The sequence below is a fragment of the Argiope bruennichi genome, chromosome 7 (genome assembly GCF_947563725.1).
Source record: "Argiope bruennichi chromosome 7, qqArgBrue1.1, whole genome shotgun sequence".
In the NCBI taxonomy this organism is placed as follows: Eukaryota; Metazoa; Arthropoda; class Arachnida; order Araneae; family Araneidae; genus Argiope; species Argiope bruennichi.
In genome coordinates, this window is record NC_079157.1 from 53,796,382 (window position 1) to 53,819,743 (window position 23,362).

General features: G+C 29.9%; 1 protein-coding gene across 1 annotated transcript in view; it reads left to right on the forward strand.

Moving 5' to 3' along the window:
- Positions 1-23,362, forward strand: part of LOC129975377 (thrombospondin type-1 domain-containing protein 7A-like) — a 610,131-nt gene that overhangs the window by 136,383 nt on the left and 450,386 nt on the right. The window contains exon 2 of the mRNA XM_056088439.1: positions 13,505-13,613. The gene's annotated coding sequence lies outside the window, so the exon portion shown is untranslated. The remainder of the gene's footprint in view (positions 1-13,504; positions 13,614-23,362) is intronic.

Sequence of the window (23,362 nt, forward strand, 5' to 3'; positions counted from 1 at the left end):
AATATATATGCGAATAAATCTCGTAGGTCTTTTCCTATGATAAAGCTATATACCATGGTTTACACTAATGGCATAACCGAGATTCTATACTGTAGATCTTAATTTAAATTTAGCCAGGTTATTAAAGATATATGCATTCTGATCTCTTTACTTTAAATATATGCTTAAATATTCAAAATTCCACTCAGCTAACTCCTTTGAGAGAAGATTTGATCATTCAGCTCAAACAAGCAGCACTTCATAAATAGGAGGTAACCATCCAATTACCTCTAAATCATTGTTTCCTGAAAACATTACTTTCAGAGAACACACATCCCACTGCCTAAATCTTATCTTCTCTCCTCCGTTAAGCCCAAACAAAAGTTGGGGGGCCATCAGAGGCAGGCACTAGAGCGAAGGTAGTTTCTTTCTTTCCGAAACCCCGAAAAGCCCAATTAGGCCCTCTCGTCTATTGTTAATTAGACAATAGACCAAGAATGGATGCACTTAATGATCGCACCCACGTTATAAGCCGAATTTAATTTACCTACTGCCTCAGGACAAGATTGAGTAGACTTTCCCCTTAAGTGGAAAACGGACTTATGCCTCAGCATTTCAGGCGATAACAAGTTTAGGATTGAATGGCTGTGAGATAAGCTCTTGTAGGCTCTCATGGTGCTAAAATTTACTTATTTGGATGAGAATTGGGAAAGAAGCATTTTCTTCTTCGCCATGCAAAAGTTTTATATAATTTCTGTACGTGGTCGCAACCAGGAATGAAACCGCAGAACTTAAGATACAAGTACTCAAAAACAGAACTTTAAAAATTGTAACAGTGTGAAGCTGAAAATTTGCTGTTTTGCATCTTATATTAATAGAAGTGAAAAAGATATTTGGAATATTTACTTTTTTTGAAATGCTTGATGAGTGGTTAAATGATTCATGTATTTTTAATTAACTCGTGTTTAATATTTAAATAATAAAAATTAGATATATTGTTACTTCATTTTATTCGCCATTTCACACACTAGTAGGAGTGTCCTCGAACACTTTCTTGTAGAAAAAGTAACCATAAACAACTACTCCGACCCATCCGAAGATAAAAGGAAAATACTGAATGACCAAACCCCGCGACCACATTAAGGACCATTATCCTTCTGTAGGAGGTATGTCACGTCATCGAGGGGGGGGGGCTAAAGGATCTCACATTATTTCTGTAGCCACTGGAGCGGCGAACACCAGCCATCATTCCGGATGCTTCTCATCCTCATGTCTGAAGTGAGAAGATGAGCCTGGGGGATCGTAGAAATTGACTACCCCGACCCACTATAAGGACACGGATAAAATTAAATGACTGGACCACCACCACAGCAACACTGGCGGCAATTATCGATGAACCCTAAGAGCCATACCAGTCCCGGTACAATCCTTCACTTGAGAACTACGCTCTGTCATCGATAGAAGATAGCCAACTTTCACGTTTTTCTACTCACCAGGGAGGCTAGAACCAAGCACCATTTTGAAAATTCCTCATCCTCGTGTCTAAGGTGCTGACTAGGGAAGGGGGATCGTAGAGACAATAAAACATCTTCTTCCCCAGTCTTCTGCTGAATAATTGAATTCCATGAATGTATCATGAGGCTAAGGAAGGAGGTGGAAATACGCACGGTAATAGTCTACGCCCATCGTCCCAACGGTAAAATTCGGAAAGGGAGTTCTTCCTATCATCCGACTTCTACACGTACTGACATAATGTATGGCATTTTGTGTTTTATTCTATAAAAAAGAAAAACGAATATGAATTTTGGACACTTTGTTTCACTAGCCAAAATAAAGTCAAAGTACAATATAAATATATCAATTTTGGTACACAAAAGATCAAATAAAGTCAAAGTACAATAAAATTATACAAATCTGGTACACAAAATGGTGTACCAGATTTCATTCATCTAAGTATTACGTTTTATTTATTTATTTGAAGTACCCTGTTCTCATAAAGAACAGATATCCCTTAGATCAATTGCGAAATTTTATACTTCTGACTCAATGTGGTTTTGAATTATCGCGTTCAGAGATGGACAGATACTAATACAAAATACAACACAAAAATACAATACCTAATACAAAAGTGCTTTTTTAGATTCAGAGAAGCGTAAAATGTGAAGATCCGTCAAAAACTCTGGGTCAAATTTTTTGACGATTATAATAATTGCTCTTTGTATATTTCCAATTCATAAAATAAGAAACAATATTTTGTTACGCGAAGCTGGTAGTCTTACTTCGGCAAGTGTAAATTTAGCAAAATCTTTAGATTTGACTCGCTAATTTAAATCTTTTGAACCTAAAGCATGCAAAATTATTTTATATTGATTTTTGTTTTTTGTAAAGCTTTTTTGATAATACATTTAAAAAAGTAACGTATATGAGGAAATCTTTACGAAAACTAAAAAGGTTTTGTGTTTAGTTATCTGGTTTCATGATCGAATTGATTTTCCGGAATTATATAACATTCTAATATTTTATTTTTAACTATGATCCTGATAATTATCATGAAAAATCATTTTTATTTAATATTTTTTCAAGATGTATTGAAAAGTCTTTTGCAATATTTGAACAAATTAGAATACATATAATACGTAGTATTTCCTTCAACTGGAATGGCAAAAGGCATCACCAAAATAGACGTTCATTTTCGTATCCTTTTTCGTAGTTTGCTTAAAGCGTAAAGAAAAACAAGGCATACGCTCTTAGCGAAATTACTTTTTTACTTTCTATATGAAAGAAAAAAATTAGTAATATTAGGGAACAAAAAATAAATTTCTATAAAACGAAAACGAAATATAAAAACAGAAAGTATTGTATTCGTTGGCGGCGTCCTGGCGTAGGGGTAGCGCGTCTTCCCCGTGACCTGGGTTCGAGTCCCGATTCGGACATGGTTGTTATCTTCCTTGTGTTCTATCTGTGAAGTGCGTGAATGAGCCCTCTTGTAAAAAGGGGTTTTGCAAGCGAGTGTGTGCAGTGCTATCTTCATTTGAGTTAGAAGTCAGACTTCTGCCCTCGGGTGCTCAGGAGTCTTTACCTTCAGAAGTTACTGCGCAAATATTTGGCTTAAATAGTCACACGACAAAAAAAAATCGTACGTGTTCAACAATTCCACCATGGGATTTTGGTGAATATCAACATTTCGGAATATCCCGGATCTGAAAAATTCAATTTTTAAATAAATTTATTTGCTTGTTTGTAAGCAAACAAGATAATTCAAAAAGCCTTAAACTAGAAAGATGAGATTGGGTGCTCGATCTTTACGCCAAATTTGTGGGGTTTTTTTAATATTATGGATGCAATCCATGTACATGAATTTGGTCTGTCAGCATGTCAAAGTAAACCCGGTAGTTAAAGACGTAGAGGCCTATAGAGCTGGAATAAGTCAACCATCTAACTCTCCGACCCGCCCTAAGGCACACGGATTTAAACCATGAAACTGAATGACCGGACCGCCGCAACAGCAATTGGCGGGAACTGTGGTTGTGTCCTAAGGGCCGTCACCGGCCACGGTACAACCCTCCCCGAAGGAAGTACGTCCTGTCATCGGTGGGAGGAGCCAGATCCCCCACCTATTAGTGTACCCTCCAGGGTGGCGAGATCCAACCACCATGCCGGAAGCATCTCATCCTCATTTCGAGGTGCCCCCCCCCGAGGGTCTAGAGCTGGAATAAAGTGACACACGAAATATTGATCTGTATTAACTTTTAAACCAAATTTGTCAAAAGGTTGAACGTGTTTTAGTCCGAATATTGGAATGCAATAACTGTGAGACTCAGACAAACACACAGATTTAGATGAATACATTTTTTTATGCAATGCCAGAATACACCTGGATAGCACTGCAAAATTCCCTCCTCCTTTTGTTAGATGTGATTAGTTTATTACCCAAAACGCGTGCTTTGTTCGTTAGAGAATCTCGCCATGAGGACTTTAGGGATAGTTGAGGCTTCGTGATGTTTTTCAAATGATGCCTCAGATACATTTGCTTCCCAGACATCAGTTAAGCGGTGACCTCTTATGAAAAAACTTCATTGAAGCTTTTAATGGGAGTAATTTTCTCTGCAATTTTTCCTGCCCTTGAGAAAAAAACTCGAATTTTCCAGTATTAGGAGGTACCTGAAATCGAATGATTTTAGGGTTAATGAATTAACGAGGTCGGACAAAATAATGGCATCAGGTTTAACATTTCAAATCTTTCCTTCGTTTAAAATCTGTTAAAATTTAAATGAATAATATCAAATTATATTCTTTAAAACACTGAAAAAACTTCTAAAGAATAAATTGTATGATTTAAATTAGGTAAAATCCCAATTCTACTTTTTTTAAAAGCAAAATCATGATGCATGTAAATTGATATTTAAGGAGTCCATTCTACAGCATTCAAGTATTCCAGTTTTCATCCAGACTTGAATGGATATCTGGGAGAATAGTAGGGATTTTCTTCTAAATGAAACATCAATATGAGACATATTTTTCCAGAAAGTCCTTCAGGGAAAAAAACCCTGCACTGAGCTAAAGGAATAATAATTTGTTTCTTAAATCATCACAATCATTTTGATTTTATAAAATGCCAAATAATTTTGATTAATGAACCATACATGATATGTTAAAGGATGCAGAACTACGAAATCTAATTGTCATTTTGCTAAAAGAGTATACTTTATTTTTTTTATCAAAATAATTTTCTTAAAGCAATACACAATTTTTGAGTATCATTTCCTAATTCCATAAAATTCTGAAAAATATTCGTTTGTGAACAGCAAATAAAATTGTAAAGCACATAACTCAAGAACACTACAGAATACGCAAGAATTTTATCCCATTATGTGCTTAACAATTCTTGTTCTTAGAATAAATTCCTTTTAAGCAAAATTAATGAGTGCATATACTTTTTTTCATTCAAATAAACGCTATTGTTGTTTTAAATAAAACTAAACAGATAACTTAGAATAATTGGAATACTAAAAGGATAAGTGGTTGTGCCAAGTGTGTTTAGTGCAGCAGTTAAATTTTTATAAAACAAGTAAATAATCAGATTGGAGAGAACTAGGCACACAAAAGATTTTTTTTCCTTGGAAAGGTAAAGTACCTGCAAAACATGAACGGTTAATTGGATGATGTCGTTGTTTTTACCCGGTAATAAGAAATCCAACAAAAGTTTTTTTTAAAAAAAATGAAGTAAATCTAAGAGAATGAAAGCAAATACATTAAGGATCTGGTTAAATTTTAAGATTGAAAGAACTCAACAAATTCCAGTAAATAAGAATTTTTTTACTCATGATTTAAATTGCATGGCATTAAAACAAGAGCTGAGTAATTTTTTTTCTTTCCAATTTTTTGAAAGAATGAAAGCTCCTTGAGAGTGTACAAAACCACAAAGAAAAAATAAAAAAAAAGAGAATTACAGACTTCGAAAAAAAAGAAGCTCTCCACCATATATTCCCAAGGAAACTTTCGAACACAATATTCTCTAAAAGTTTTCAATAAAGTAGAAGAAAGAAAGAAGAAAAAAAAGAGAAATTTAAAACCCCAAAACATGAAAGAGGCTTCCAGTTCGTGGAATTCTTTCTGAGTTTTGTTTTTCTTGTCTAGACTGTTTTACAAAAATGCTCGTAATCCAATGTTTCTTTGGACATTGTTGGACAACAGTTCTTAAAAAAAAGGAATGGTTTTTGGTATATTTTTTCTTTTTTGTCAGCATAAATGTAGCTGGTCGATTCTTAATTCAACACTTCATTCATGAATAAATGCATGAAAACCTGACACTCGTTTATTTGTAATATTCTGTTTTGATGGTAATTCGCTGTTTTCAGGAAATAAAACTTGATGCTAGAATTATCATTTATATAAAAATAACCATGGAATTCTTTTCATAAAATATCGTATAACTTATCATATTCTTTTAAACTTTCTTTTGTATTTTTATATTTATTGTTATTTTTCGAATCATACTATCGTGTGGGAAGGTTCTCACGTGAAAACTTACGAAATACAGTAAAATGTTGTTGTTTTTTCTTTCTCAACTTTCAGTCATTGCGTGTTTTGTGATATTTATTTACCCATTTTTCTGTGAAATCTTTCTCTTTTCATATCATTCTCTAAAATTCACTATGCATGAAAAATCAATCTTTCTAAGGGCTGATCATGATCAGTGCAGTTAAATCTGATTTATCGTATACCTGTGTGTTTTGCATGCATTCTTATCATTCTGCTGTTACTATAGTCCTGTACTTCCCTCATTAAATTATAGTTCGCACGTGAACATTTATGAAATGTAGTAAAATTATTTTTTTTTTCTTTCTCAGCTTTGATTCATAGTGTGTTTTGTGAAATCTATTTACACATTTTTTTTTTTTGGCTCTTTATAAACTTTAAATTATTCTCTTTTTCATATCAATCATTAAAATTCAACAAAGCATAAAAAAACAATCCATTCTTCTATTCTATTCTCAATTTGTTATTGCAATTTATTTGCATGCGTTTAAGTCCAACTTGTTTTGATTAATCAGTCACATCGCAATTGATGTGAATACATATCACTTGTTTTCCTTTCTCACATCTTTCAGCTCCTTTGTTGCTGCACTTTTTTGGAACTTGAGAATAGTTGCTAGTTGAGCAAATTATTCGTCTGAGTCAAAAATCCTATAGGCAATAAACCGGATTGGGTAACAGTAGAATGTGATGTTTTGACCGGTAGTTTGGTATAAGAATGAATCTATGTCAATCATTTAAGAGTCAGAACGTTATCTGAGGGATCATCCACGATTGGAAGCTCTGAATGCTTGTTAAAACGTGTCATACATATGTTCTGTATGTGTTTTAACTTGTGAAACCTGTTATGACTATTTGGTCAGATGATAGTCTTCACTTTTTCCCTCAGAAATGGTCTGATTCATTTATATCTGAAAAGTGTTTTTAAAATTCTAGAATTTCTTCAGCATTCCAGTGCATTTTTACAATATCATTTTTCTAAATATAATAATTAATTATTTATTTCCATGTACGATATTTCTTTTCTGCACTGTCAAGTTGACTTTTGAATATTTGATATTTTCTTCGATACTTATAAATAGCTAATTCTGCTGGAGAATGGCATATTTCCTAAAGTGGAACCCGTTTATTATAAATTAAAATCGTTAAGCATGAAAATATTTTCTTCTCGAACAAATATTTCCATCAATTTTGAATATTAGGCTTTATGAATGATAACGAAATTAGCTCATTATAATATCTGAGACGGGTGAAGTTGATATTTTAATCCCAGAATTCACGATTATTACGATAATAGAACATTTAATTAAGTTCTGAAGGATATTCCTATGATATTTTCGATACCTCATTACAGCGTTCGCGCCATTGTTTCAAAATACAATCACTGAGATAATAGAATCCAAATCGTATCAGAATTACAACTCATTAACTACGAAAAGCCAGCTTTATGTCAAAAGAATAATTCATTTTCAGCTTAATTAATAAACAACAGAAATTGTAATAATACGATAGTAATCAGTACATCTGATGAAGTCCATTAATTATGTTTCTTAAGATAGTATTAAGATGTCTTAAAGTCATTTTATATAAATGAATTGGATAATAAATGTAGAGAAACAGATCTATGATAAACAACGTTTTTCTATATCGTTTGGCTTGTGTTTTAAGTACATATATAAACAAAATAAAGCCATTCGTCATATTCGCATACTAGAGATAATTCACTGGATTGTTTAATAATTCCGTAATTTAATTACTAAACTCTCGTTTCGAATCTATATGAATCTCTTTTTGGGCACAGGAAATAGAGATAAGAATAATTTATAGACACTTTATGGATAGATTTCTAGATCTTCCCTCTTCTCAGGTTATTAATAAGTGATTTAAACAGCATTAGAAGCAATATTTCGTTCACGAAAACGAAATGAAGCTTGATTCAATATTCTTGAGATCTATTATTTATTAAACTTACTTCTAGATGGCGACTCTATTACGAAAAAAAAATTTATTTCATTAAATTATTCACACAAAATTAAGATCTATGAATATTAAAACAATATAATGTCGTCAGAAATACACAAGTTTTCAAAATTTTAATCCTCTAGCACAACAAGGGAAGACTTAAAAATCTATTACAAAATTGAAATGATTCAAAATATAAAACCAACCAAGCTAAATAAATTATTTAAAAAAGTTTTTAATTCCGCATTTTTATTATTGTGCTAAAAATTGGAAATTCTACTACAGACTTCATTAAATTAAATGCTTTAATTTAATTCTAATAAAAATTGTGTGTTGCCATTAAACACATGCAAGTATACAAAATTTCAAAATTCAGGCAGAACTAGAGTTGAGTGACGAATCAGTTTTTAAATTTTATCTTTATAATCGTCATTTTTTATCGTTCAATATAAGTGTTTATAAAGTCTTGAATTATGATTGCCATTATTTTATTGTCAAGCAAAAGTGCTTAAAAAAATCTTGATACAGACATGCGATCGAGAATTTAATCTTTTCCATAATTTGTTTAGTAAATTATATTTAATGAAATCTTTACTAAATAAAAAAATATAACAATAGATACAACAATAAATTCCTTCTGTTTAGCAGAATAACGGAAATTTCCTTTTCAACGGTGTAGGACAAACAAATATCCACTCAAATATATAATCTAAGATTGATCAACGATTTCAAAGCTGCATTCAATTTATGTGGAGTATTGTTTATTTTTTAAATCTCCGTCATAATGTTTTAATTTTTCTTTCGCCAAATGTCAGCTTCCAAAACTGATATTTCCTCCTCAATGATTAAACAAATGTCGCCGACAATCCTCTACTGAAATCTGAAGGATTCAAATCTCTCAAAATTCTGCCATTTGAACATTACTAAATTACAACATTGACGATATCGAACGTTCATTAGCTTTTTAATGGGATGCATTTTGTTTTATATGTTCGGAATCTGTAATCTCCACCATCAGTTCAAATAAAACGGTCAATGATTCAAATGAAAGATTTAACTACGATAATGTCCTTTTTCCGGGTGATAAATTTTCTAGATTGATACGATCCTGCGATATTTAATTATTTATTTTTTTTGTTATTATTTCTCCTTTCGTTCCAATATAGAGAATGACGAATGCTTCAAAACTGTTAGAATAATCATTAAAATGTTGTAACACCAGCTGGCATTTAATTTTTAAAATGAAACAAATTACGATATTGAAACTGTTAAAAAATTTAGCTCAAATTTTTATTTTGCGATAAACTGAACAGTGAATATTTTAAAATTTCGATAGAAATCTGAAATCTTTAAAAGACTTCTCGAATTGAGTAGAAAACGAAAGAAACTATAAAGTTGTAATTAACAGAGAAATTTTAATAAAATTCCACCTTCCTCGCAATATAGAAAGCAAAGTACATTTTAAAATATTTCCATACTTATCCATAAAATATTGGAACATCTGCTGGAATTGATTAGAAAATGAAATGCCTGTTGGATTCATTTTAATCAAATTTTTCTGGGTTATTTATTTATTGCAATATGGAGAAAAAAAATGTCTTAAATTATTTATAAACTCTGTGAAATATTGAAGCAATGCTCAATGCTTATTGAAGCATCTGCTCAGTGAATATATTTAAAAAAATCATAGTCATAAATTTGTGAAATATTAAAAGTCTGTTTGAATTGATTAGAGGATAAAAAAAAATTATGGAATTGTATTTGTTAGATAAACTTTAATAGAAAATTAATATGTTAATTTTTCGAATGGAAAATCAAGTAAATTAATGAATTTAACAATTAATTAACAATATGTATTATAATATGTTCGAAAATTCTTTCTATTTAAAATGTACATGGGAAGGCTTATTTCTAAATCGAATGGAAGATTTTAAATGCGATGAGATCAATTGTCAACTAAATAAGTAATAATTCAATAGTTCAATATTTCAATTCGAAAAATATTAATAATGTATATATTTTAAGTACAGTTTAGAGATTACATTCATCTAAATTTCGGATGACTTCAGTTTCACACCGTTTCGGTTCTGAACTGTTCTAATTTAGATTCGTAACTTGTAGCAGTGGCAATCATAATCACTGCATGGGAAAGCAAATCTTTAAATACTTAAATATTATCCTGAATAAAATTAAAGATGAGGATAACTTGATTATCAATAATAACACAGAAATTCTTTATTTTCTAAAAGATAACAATATTAATAAACTTAATACTTATTTTTTGGAAAATTTGTACTCAAATCTACCTCATGAAAAATTAAAGGATGTCTGTGCTTTTACATATGACAAATATTTAAATAGAAATATTATTACAAAAAATAACTGGTCTGAATTATGCAAATTTAATATTCCCTAAAATTATGTTTTTAACGGAATTAATTTTTATAAACAAGTAAAGGGAATTCAAATGGGAACAGCTTTCTCAAGTGGTTTAAGCAATAAATTTCTACATTACTGAGAGAAAAACTAATTAAACATAATTTAATAAAGGTATGTAGATATATGATTTACTATTGTTAAACATAGTTAATGCTAATATTGTTATTATTGATTGTTATCCAAAAGATTTAACTGAAACGAACGAAAATCAACACAAAGCTACTTATTTGGATTTAAAAATAGAAATTTTTAATGGGAAAATTTTAATAGATATATACGATAAAAAGGATGAATTTAATTTCATAGCAATTAAACTTAGTACTTACCATTCTAATTTAAATTCTAAAATTTTCAAAAATTTGATTTTCTCGCAATTTAACAGGCCTAAAAAAATTTGTAATAACAAAATTTCTTATATTGAAGCAACAAACAATCTCACTAAAAGCTTAACTTTTAATGATTTTTCCAAAAATCTTTGGAATGTAGAAGTTAATTAAAAGTAGGTTTATCAATTTTCTAACATATTCTATTTTTTCACAACTAAGATATGCTTTCTAGTTTATTTATGGTTTTTTAACTCAATAGATGGCGCTGAGATCATTAGTTTATTTCTTATGATGACAAAGCATAGGCGTATTCTGCTTTAAACGCGGGAATTTCAATTTTGTGTAACTTTATGGGTTTGCACTGATGTGTTTATTTTCTTCAAAAAGTGTTTGGAATAATACTTTCAACTGGTTTGTCCTTTGCTTTTATATAATAGTGATGTTTTTGTTTTGTTTTAGCATTGAATGGTCTTTTTGTAGTTTCGTTTGATTCAATTTTGCTGTGCTCTTGCTTAGATTTAAATTTTTGAAATAATATTTTGCTTATTATCATTATTGTGCAATATATTGTCTTTGAATTTATTATACTAATTCTTATCTCTCTCTCGCATAAAAATTCCCAAGTTTGAATTCCCACCTGAGAATGGCCCTCTATAAAGTCATTTCTTTCTTTTTTGTTCCATTTTTGCATTTAAACAATATTTATTTCTAATTTCGTTCAATTTTTCGTATAACATTTTATATATTTATTAACTGTTTTCATAAATATTTCAAAAATAATCCGCAATAATATTTTATCCTTGCATTCTAGTAATTTTGACCAATATGGAGATTGTTTGTTCATATATAGGTCTTTGAAATATAAAAAAAGTTATTGAAAATATGTTTTTGTATATTTCGTGTTGTTATTGTATTCAAAATACTATACGTTTCAATAATTTTAATTTTAGGAAAATATACCTAATTCCATTGGTATTGTTCGTTTTCAATTTAAAACTTACATGTTCACATCTGAAAGATACACAGTGTATTCGTTGTCAGATTTAGTGCAAAATAGACATTCTAGATCATGAATAATATTTGCTAAAGATTATGTATTGAAAATCACCAATCTAGTATTTTTCGACAATGTTTTATATTATTAATTCATGTTTGAGCAGACAAATCAATTAGTAATCAACCTCATTTACAGCTTTGAAGCAAAATCTGGTGTATTTGAACCAGATTTCAAACATCCAGAATTTTTTTAAATATAAAACAATGCTTAAATTTACCCATTTGATTCATTGCATTTTTGGTTTACCGTAATTCCCTATAACTCAGTAATAACAGTCAGTAACTAACATAATTTCAAAAATATTATATTTGAGCATAGGGATCTCAAAAAAATTGATCCGTGAAAATCTTAAGATCTTACAATATTTTTTTTTCTCGCGCAAAAAGAAATTATTATAATGAAAAAGTGTACAATATTCTCTTTCATATTATTTTCTAGCAGTATCTACTAGAACCATCTTCTTCTGACTTTAGAAGATAAATACCTCGGTAATTTCTTGTAGATGTTGTCATTATTCCTCATTTTTCTGCTTTTATCTATAAATTAGATTACATGTAAAATTACCGAAAGTTTCTGTCAGGCCATTTAAAGAAAATCATGATAAAGTCAATTTAATAAAAAGTGGGAAAACGCTATTTTTAGTTTATAATATGAAAACAATTTTTTTTAAAAAATTACTGATTCAGTATCATTTAAACGACAGTTCTTTCCCAAAATGTAAAGTTCAAAATGTAAGATCAATATCAGCTATTGCTTTCATAAGTAGTCTTCGTTTTGAATTAGAGGTTCGATAACTTTATTACAATTCTTCTTATCAGAATTTATGTACGGAAGCAGAATAAATATTAACATTATATATTCAAGCTGTAACCAAAGCTATTTTATTCTTTTTTTAAATAGACTATTTATATCTAGGATAATTGAAAAATCGAAGGTTTTGGCACAACAACTAACTTTAATAGTCTTAATAAAAAATTATTGTTGCTATGTTTCTGTGTACATATGTTTGTGTATATATATATATATATATATATATATATATATATATAATATATCCTCCTAAACAACAGAAACGAATTCAATGAAATTTAGCACATTTGTTTAAAAAGGATATATAATACTGTTAACTTTCCAAAACTGAAAAATTAATTGAATTTTCACTTAATAAGAAACTAATAAAAATGTTGCCCTTTTTTAGTTTGAACAAATTTATTATTATTTTTTTAAATCTTTTTTTATATTTTAATGCATCTTTTAACAATATACTTTCGTCTTAAAGGTAATAATTTAACTATGCTTAAAACAAAGCTTAAGTCAATAGTAGAAACTAAAGCAACCTTTCTTAGACTTCAGAATTTATGAACAAAATTGACAGTTCTTATACAAGAAATATTAATAACTTCTGAAGAAAATAGCTGATTGTGGTTTTCAATGAATCGTCTGCTGCGATCGATATTTTTATTTGAATTAAAATTAGATGGTGAAAGGATTTTATCGTCTGTCTATCTTATCTATTTTTATATTTTAAAGAAAAGCAGATTTTATATTAAAAATATCACGCATGAAAGAATCTTAATCCGAGCAACTCCGGGAATATTAACTAGTAATATATAATAATTAATATAATCATTATTCATATAAATCAGATTCTTTTCTCTTTGATAAATTTGCAATGTTTTTCTAACTAATTTTCATTTATTTTCAGAACTGTTGGAAAAACTGTTGACAAAATAAAGAAAATCTTGATTATTTTGCAAAAGATCACTGAAATCCTCATCCATTTAGAAAATGTAAGATTTCTGGAAAACAAATAGGTAAGTTAGCTTACATTTTATAACTCTAAACATCGTCTTTTCCGATTTTAAGAAAGCCAAATATAATATGATAGCATATTGGATAGGATTAATATATTTCTTTGGTCAATATAAATTTTTGAATAATTTTTTATCAATTTACTTAGAAAGCATAAACTGAAATCCTTGAAATATTTTTCAAATTGGAAATGTTTCTGGAGTCTTAAGTTTCATTTCAAAATCAACAATACTTATTGAGTATTGTTGATTCTTATGTAGTCTGAAAAATTACTATTTTAATGAATGAATTATTATTCTCAGTTTTATCTTCCTTTAAAATTTTTAAGAATGAAGTGCAGTTTAAAAATATGCATTGAATTTCAAATTGCGATATTTCAAAGACTGTACTGTATAACTGTAACTGCTACTTAAGAAACAGAAAGAAATTTCCAATTATATTCTTATATTTCGTTTTCCAGTGTTTCTTGATTTCCTATGCTTAGTTACAAAATTACCATTTCGATGAAACTCGAATCGTATTTCCTAATTTCTTTTCAATATATATTGTGACTGAAAGATAATCTTTAGATTTAAACTCTTTAGATTTCAAAGAGTGTTGTAGTTTTGAAAATAAACAATAGTTCATAAGAACGGCAATCTAACAATGGAAGCAATTTTTCAATTTTATTTCGAATGTTAAAAAAGGCTTTATATATCCTCTTATTTGTGCGGTACTTATGATGTGCAATTTTCTTTGGAGCCTGTCAGTGTCACGAGATTCAATTTTTGAAATAATTATATGAAATCTCAGATACAATTAATCATACAAAATCTTCCAAATACTTTGTCGTTGAAAGTCTATTTCACAACCTGGGCGATAATTGTATCGTTGATAATTAATGCTAATAAGTTTAATCTCCACAATTTTTTATCGAACTTAATCCCCCTTTGAGAGAATACACCAGTCATATTTTCTTTGTATAAAGAGGGAATGTACTTAAGTTGAAAAAAACATTGAACGAGTTTCTAATTGCCTGATTTTTTTTGGAGGGGGTGGGGTATTCTTTGCACAAACAAGCGATGAAGGTTTCATATATTTTAAAACACAACGTCTTTCCTCTCATTAGTTTCCACTTCAAGTAAAGCAACCACTTCAAGCAAGAAATAAATCTTGTCTTATTTTTGCCATTCTAATGACTTTTCCATTAACACCTTGGGAAAATTTAGCTTTATCTCTCAAGCAACCTTGAAAAATGTAATCTATATTTTTAAGATATGTCATTTTTACATCCACTGATTATTTGCATTTTGCTATTGTATTTGAAATTCTATCAATTAAATTTTAAATTAAAACCATAAATAATGCATTATTAAACTCATGGGATTTGAGAATACAGTAGCAACGTGTTTCAATTGTTGAATATTTTTCAGGAAGTTATCCTCAATGCTTCAACTCATTACACATAATAATATAGTCAGCATTACATTTATTTTGGAAATACAAAGTGTTTTTGATTCTTTACACACATTATAGAATTATGTAAATCAAAGAAACTAGGGATACGGAAAATATATTTTTATTAACTATCAAGTTAAAATTTAATAAAACTCAATATTATTACAAAGCAGAACCCAGTATTTCCAAGAAATAGTCGATATCATATTTGCACTTACAAGCTTCTGAAAAGTCATAGTTCAGTTCAGTTCTATTAAAGTCTCGTCTTAAATCAATACTAGGGCTATATTGTGACGGACCCCGTATTTTAAATCTCGGCCAGATGACGAGGACAGCGCCTGAGCTGTCATCCCCTCCCTTCTCCAAACTTGCGCACCACATCAGCGGGAAGATGTTTGGTACCGACGGATTTAACGTGCACCAGAGCAGCTTACAGGACGGTTCTTGACGGAACTGAAACCCTCCGATTCCGAAACCTTGCAACTAGGTCCCTGAAACGTCATAGATCGCACAGCAGTCGTATCAAGTTATTTCAGTTTATGTTAATTAATACAAAGCATCTTATAAACATGATATTTCTCTTAGCTATCTACACATGACTGATTCAGTGAGTTGAATTGAAATATCTACTGGACTACTTATTGAAGCTTACTCGCATAATCCTCATCTGGTTACACCTAGCATCATGTATCGGATTTTGAGGGGGAGAAAATTCTAGGAGGGTAACTTTATAATCCATGTAAGCAATATGAAGCATCAAAATAATAATAATAAATGTGCCCCATTTCCTAGCTTCTTGAGCACACTTTTATGATATATTCAATATTTTTGGAAGCCTTAAACTCTTAATCAAATGTTTTTAAATATTCTTTGCAAATATGCAAAGAGCTCGACCCGACGATATTGGTGTCTTTCAATCGAATTGTAAACTATGAAGTCTCTTATGCATAGCCAATATGATCATTGTTATCCAACATTATAAATTAAAATATTTTATATCGTTTTTACCTACCAAAGGAGACGATAGCTAATTAATTAGTAAAGCATGTGGTCTTGATCTTCCGAACAAAAGGATAACGTATCAAATTTAATTAATAAATCATTTGATTCTTATGTCTCTATCGAAACGAGATGATCATGTAATAAATTAATTTAATTAATCATATAATCTGTCCTCCAAATGAAACAATATTGTAATAAATTAAATTTATAAAACATATGGTTTTAATTTTTCAAACAATGCGATGATATTGCAACAAATTAAATTAATAAATCATATGGTTTTAATTTTTCAAACAATGCGATGATATTGCAACAAATTAAATTAATAAATCATATGGTCTCTCTTTCAAACAAGATGATAATCTAAGAAGTCATATCACTGACTTTCCGACTCGGTTTGAAGACACACGGATAAAAAACTGATTGACCGGGTCACCACTACAGCAACACTAGTGAGAACTGTGGTTGAGTCCTAAGGACCATCACCGGCCAAGGTACAATCCTTCCCTAAGGAAATATGTCTAGTCATCGATGGGAGGAGCCAGACCCCCACTTTTTCGTGTACTCTCCAGGATGGCGAAAACCAGCCACCATGATTGAAGTTTCTCATCCTCAATAGCGAGGTGATTCGGGGGGGGGATAATCTAATAAATTAAATTTGGGACATCCAAAAAATGCATACCATATACCTTAGCCTTATTCCATTTACTAATACAAAGCTTAGAATTAATTATACGGAGTTTATTTTCATAATATTACTCCATTTCATTTGACATTCAATTTTCATATTTGAAAATATAACTGTTAATGCAAATAAAAGAACTCAATGCTTTAATATTACATTTTTATGCTTAAAACGCTTCATATATAAGAATATAAAATAAATTCAGAACTGAAAGATTTAACAAAAATAATATTTAATATTTGCCTAAATTTAACTCTATGCTGTTAACAGAAGATATTCGAAAATAACTGCCAAGTCGATATTCAAATACACACCTCACAATTCCATTTCTGCATATCTAAAAAAAATGAGCTTTTCAATATTCAATTCGTAAAAAATATTTTTTTATTCTCCGATTTATTCCGACTTCCATCTGTCAATACTTCCATACGCCCAATCCATCTGGTGGTGTCACACCAACCCCATAAAACAGATGTTGAAAAGAATACCGAGCACTCCTCTGGCTTTGTCTTGGATCGATGAGCTGAAAAATACCAGCGCGAGAACTTCTCAATATTTATTCCAATTCCATTTCCAAAGAACACAAAAGTATGCGAAGAATTCCTTTCAAAGATGGCAGAAATTTGGATCGATGACTCATTGTGGATATTATTTTTCGGTCTCATAAAAATCTGACGGCATTATTTTTGGCGAGTGTCTTAACAACAGTGAAACGCTTGGCTGATTTCAACAGCCTGAGATATTGCGCCAAGCTGTTCGATACAAGTATTTTGAACATCTAATTTAGTTTGAGTCGCATATTTCTAGATCGCTAGAATATTTCTTAAATTGATATCTTTGTTTAATGTTGTTGCGAAGATTTTTAATCATATATTGTCTTGGAAGGAAAAAAAGACCAGACTGAGATATTATTTGGAATGTAATATCACTTATTCTTGTATTAGAAGTAAATCTCTTCGAAGCTTCGAATTTTTAGAGTTGTTCGTAATATTATTTCGTTTGTTTTTGCAATATATGGAAAAGACTGAAATTATTAGATTTGATAGAGAAAATATTTACAATCTGAGAACGAGTTTCATCGAAATAAGATGGGCGGTTAAACCTATAATAAATATTTGGTTGTGATGATATAAATATATATATTCAGTTTTTTTATTTAGGATTTTTATAATAATTTTATTTTAGAAATTTCTATTATGAGGTTTAAAATCAATTATACTCGGAATAGATAGCAAATATTTTTATTAATCCACCGAAATCTTGAAAGTTTCACTTAGAATTATACCATTTACTTCGCCATGTATTATAAATTCTTTACATTTTCCATTGAAGAATTATTGTATTTATTGAATAAATATTTACTGTCTGTTGTAAGTAGGTATAAAAAAAGAACAAAATACTCAAAGTGGCATAAATTCAAAGGCGTGGTTTTTTTTTATTACATGACAGCAATGCAGTCACTTGCAAACTTACTGTCTATAAAAAAATATATAAAAGCATTTTTGGAAAACATTATAAAAAGTTAACTGTTTTTCGAAATTTTTATTACAGTATTAAAACTGCACTTATTACCATAAATGTGATTTCAATAATATATATATATTTAGCTTAGAAACATAAAATAGTCAGAATTATGAAGAAAAAAAATATATTAGTGGAAGAACTGCCTGCGTGAGTTTGTCATTCCAAAGACTTTAGGAAATACACTTTCATCTAAATTACTCAATTTTTGCATTAACTTATGTACTTCTCACCGAATTTTTTTATGAAATACAAAGGTAGATGCTTCAATTTCGTGCCTCATATAATAATGAAGAATTTTTAAATTAATTTTTTATTAATTTGCCAAGATAATTAATAAATCACATTAAGTTTATCTAATTAATAATTCCCATTTCTTAATTTAATCTCAATTTCAAAAATGATTTAATCCACCATTTTAAAAAAAACCACACTCCTTTAACCCTGTCATTTCTATGATCATTCGAGTTCAGGGTACCCCCAAACATTGGAATGTCTGAATTTCTCTTTTGAAAAGTGCGAAAAATTCCTTACCTTCTCAGGAATCATAATGACAGTTCATGTTCTTTAAAGAGTTGATTTACAAAAGAGGATCACAAGTAGCTCATGGCTATTAAGCAAATATATTCTCGTACCTCCTTTGGGACTTCTCGGAAAACATTCATGCCTTCCAAATCCACATAGGCGAATATTTTTAAAGAACAAAGTGAAAGAATATCATGAGTATTCAATCAATCACATTTAGAGAAAAGGATCGGAAATCTTGCAATGATATCCACTCTTGTTCGTCAGCTCTAGTTTCGTTCAACAGGTTCCTAGATTCTTTTTATAGTGACAGAGTTAAGGGGTTCAATAGGTCAATTGCAATTACTTAAAGCCATTTCATTTTTTGAACTTATTTTGATAGGTCATTCAGGTCTCTCTACACCAACTTCATTCCAAACCTCTTTAGAACCTTTCAGCCACCTTTCTTGAATATACCATACGTTCACGACTCCATGCAGTCTAAGCTTATCCCACTTTACTTAAATTCACTGAGCAGCTATTACAAATAGCCGGGTGGCGATGAGCTGCTTCCATTTAGATGAATGCTAGAATATCCAAAATACCACTCCATGTCACACCAAATCTGACCTATAATTTGATCTCGATTTTGAAGCGCCATGTCTCTATTGGCACAATATGAATGCCTGGATTTATATGCATTATTCACCGCCTTGTATCTGGACTTCAAAGGAACTCTGATATTAAATTCGACTTAGTATAAATAATAATCGATATCTGCTAAGTCTGAGATGGATGCCCCCATCTTCTGTATGAAAAAACACCGAGCACAATTGTGCACGGAAAGTTAATAGATTAAAAGTATAGCGTAGGATCAAGTATTGGCGAATTTGTATCAAACGAATATAGGACATTTTACAGAATATACTGTCAAGTATCGACAAGTATGGAATTTTCTCCAGTACCCGTCTCATCATTTCTGCATTTTAGAATAATTTCTAGATCATTCTGATGGTTTTTCTTGTCATGGATTCCCATGTTGTGTTTTCTACCTCCCTGACAGTTTGTCTATTGAATTCTGAATCACCCTTATTAAAGGAAGAAAGAACTCGACCAATCCTTTAATCTTCCTTGATTCTCGAGAGATGTATTGAATTATTCTCTAGATCATGTGAATGGCTTTTTCGACCGCATATTCCTACATTTTTAACAATTTGCCAATTAAATGTTGAAAGTCAAGTTTATTAACCCCTTCGGAGGAAATGATGCATATGCGCGTTTGAGTTTGCCTATCATCAGGACTGAACGGCGCATACTTGCATTCGGCGTTTGGAAAAAATTGGTTTCTATTAGATGGCGCAATTCATGTTTTTATTAAAATATTGATCCCGTATATTAGTATTTTTCTCTTTGAAGTCAAATTGGGTTTAGGCAAGTGTCTTTAAATAAAGGTTCAAAACTATAAACAGAAGTAGGTGTTTGCTCTTGTAAAGGGAAATACTTGATAATTTTAAAGTGACTGTTATAATTTATTCTCTCATTTTGAATAGGATGTTATACTAGGAAGTATTTTATTTGAGCAGTTATGGCTACAAGACCACTTATTTTTCAGAAGGAGAGGAGTATGTAAATTTATAAATGATCGATCTATGGGTTTTTCAGATGACAATAATAATATATTAAATTATTATTTACGGTAAAATATATGATTAAAATCTTAGAAGATGCAAAGTTTGCTAAGTAAAATAAAACACGTGACATTACCTATGAATATAAAAAGTGTAATATCTGTCTCTATACTGATTTGCGCTTTGAGATTTTTCATGCGGTTTTAAGCATTAATTATTAAAATATTTATGAAATATTTTAAAATATTAATTATAAATATTTATTATTCTTATTTATATTTTGTATTAAACCTTATTTTATCATAAATATTATCGATTATAATAAAGTAAAAAAATATTTTTTTATTATTTTTTCATAGTAAATATCAAGTATTTTTAATTATATTTTCAGTTATGATTGAAAATATATCTCCCGTCGCATATTTAAAAATTGTTTCTTTTCTATGTAAAGAATACTTTTAAAGCATTATTATGTACATTTTATGAAATATAATGAGAGATAGCTGCACTCGGTCTTGTCAGGTGTCGTCCTGTGGGAATAATTTTTTCAGTGGTCCCCCCCTTCCGGAAGGGGTTTTAAAAAAAGATTCTTGACTGACTAGTTGAAATTTAAATCTAAATGTATTTGAATATCAGTTGTAACCAGTTGACTAAATAAACGAAAGTTAAAGAGCAGTTTTAGCATCAAAAAGGACAATAATTCAATTATTTAGAAAATTATTAAAACTTTATTTAAGCAAATATTTATTCGTTATCTAATTATAGGGAGAAAAGTTTAAATTAATTTGACCTTTTTAACATACGTAGTATACCATCTAGTATAGTATATGAAAAACTGTAAACATATTTTGAGTTCATTCATTTATTAGAATGTTTATTTTATAAAGAAAGTTAAGTTTTTAGCTTATTTAAATATATATATATAATATATACTTGTTTCCTTTAAAGTTCACTACACCTTGAAATTTTTATTCTACAAATTGAAAAGGTCACAAAAACTACTTTTTACTTTGAAATCACCTTTGCTATGTACAAAATCGGATATAAAGGGAATTCTTGATGATATTATACTCTAATGGAAATGTCAGACAGATTTTTAAACATTATCAATTTCTATCTGAAAAGCACGCCAAATATTAGAATCTTCCGTTTCTATCATTTTTTCAAATCAGCTGAAAATCGTAACTTATCTTTATTTCAATACCACTATTTATAATAATAAATGTTGTGAATTTTAGTCTGAGGCATGGATTCATGCGCAGATATCTGACTGCATAAAAAAATTGCATAAAATATATTTAAGTATTTTAAAAGGATTTTAATACTCAAAGGGAAAGACATTCTAAGAGAACTGAAAGCTAATTTTTGACTTTGAAATTTATAACATTTTTAGCTATTATAGGATAGTGAAGAGGCTGAAATATTAATTGGCAATTAAGCGGTAATTAATTCCAGAAGTTAATCTTTTAATAAGCTGGATAAAAACTTATTAAGAAAAACATTATTCTAAGAAAATTCCTACGAATTTTAGCCCATATAGGCGATTGATAAACACATATATTAATACAAATAAGTCAGTAAGTCAGTAAGAATTTAAAAGGATTTCAATGGCCAAAGAAATAGTGATTTTAAAGACACTGAAATCAATTTCCTGTGCCCGAAATTGCTTGTTTTTTTAGTTTATATGAGCAGTAGAATATAAGAAAGTTTTAACCATGAAGGTGGGTTCAAACGAAGCCAACTATTGCACGCAATAGAAGGTCACGCCTACTTCAGGAAAATCACGTGACTGCTCGGGACAATGGCAAATGGTTGTCTTGTCGGGACAACTATTAGCCATTGTCCCATCGACGTTGTCTCAACTGTTCACACGGGGACAATAGTAGAGAGACAACAATTGCGCTCAACTGTTAGCCTCGTGTGAACCCACCTTAAGAATAATGCATAGAAAAATGTGTCATGTTTCAATGTGATATTGTTGCTCTACAGACGTCTATTAGCTTCATATAGAGATAGAAACACTTCAGTAGCGCATCAAATCCAAACAGGCACTTTCTGCAAGTAGGCATTTGCTTTGACCAAGATCAGTAATATCTTAATTAGATCATTTCATTGTACAATATATTAAAATATGGTAGTAGAATTGATAGAGAATATATGAAACGTGATAACATAGAATAATTTTCCCTTAACCAAGCTTGTTCATTTTTGTTCTAACTATAATACATGTATAGAGAATAGAAAAGTTTTCATACAAGGACAGTATTAGATCCAAAGGGGCACTTTTAATCTGATGTTTCGAACTCGTTGGCCCCTAGGCCAAAAGTTTCTTCAATATGGGATTCTAATGCACAATATTTTTGAAAAATTTTAATGGCAGGAGGGAGCAGTAAACGTAGTAGGAAAAAAATATACAGAAGAAAAAGCTGCGTTGAAATCTTCCTTAACCAACTACGTTCAATTATATTTTAACTCACTTCCATAACAATAAGTACAGAAATAGGAAAAAGAGGTTAATTTGATTATTTAACCTCTAAATAAGCTGATAATTTCTGGACACAAATTTCAGTTCCAAAGTAAACATTTAATCAACGACAACAGCAATTTTATTCCCTAAATGAATGATAATTACTTTGATATTCAAATTAAATAATTCCCAAATTATGATCCTGGCAACACAAAATATTCTTCTGCAAATTTAATAACATAATTCACTTTGCAATGAATGAATTATATGATCATGCATTCTCTCTTTCTACTGAAACATTTAACTTAGCATCTGCTTATAAATAGTCCTCTTTTTAATAAAACATGCAAAATTTTGGTATATCATCTAAAACAGGATTCCTTTCATGATTTTTTAATAAAAAACAAATATAAAATAATCTCTTCTTCCTACAATAGACAAATAAAAAAAAATGCACGAGGTGCACGAGGAGCATATTCAAGGACTGGCAGAACGAACTTCATAACT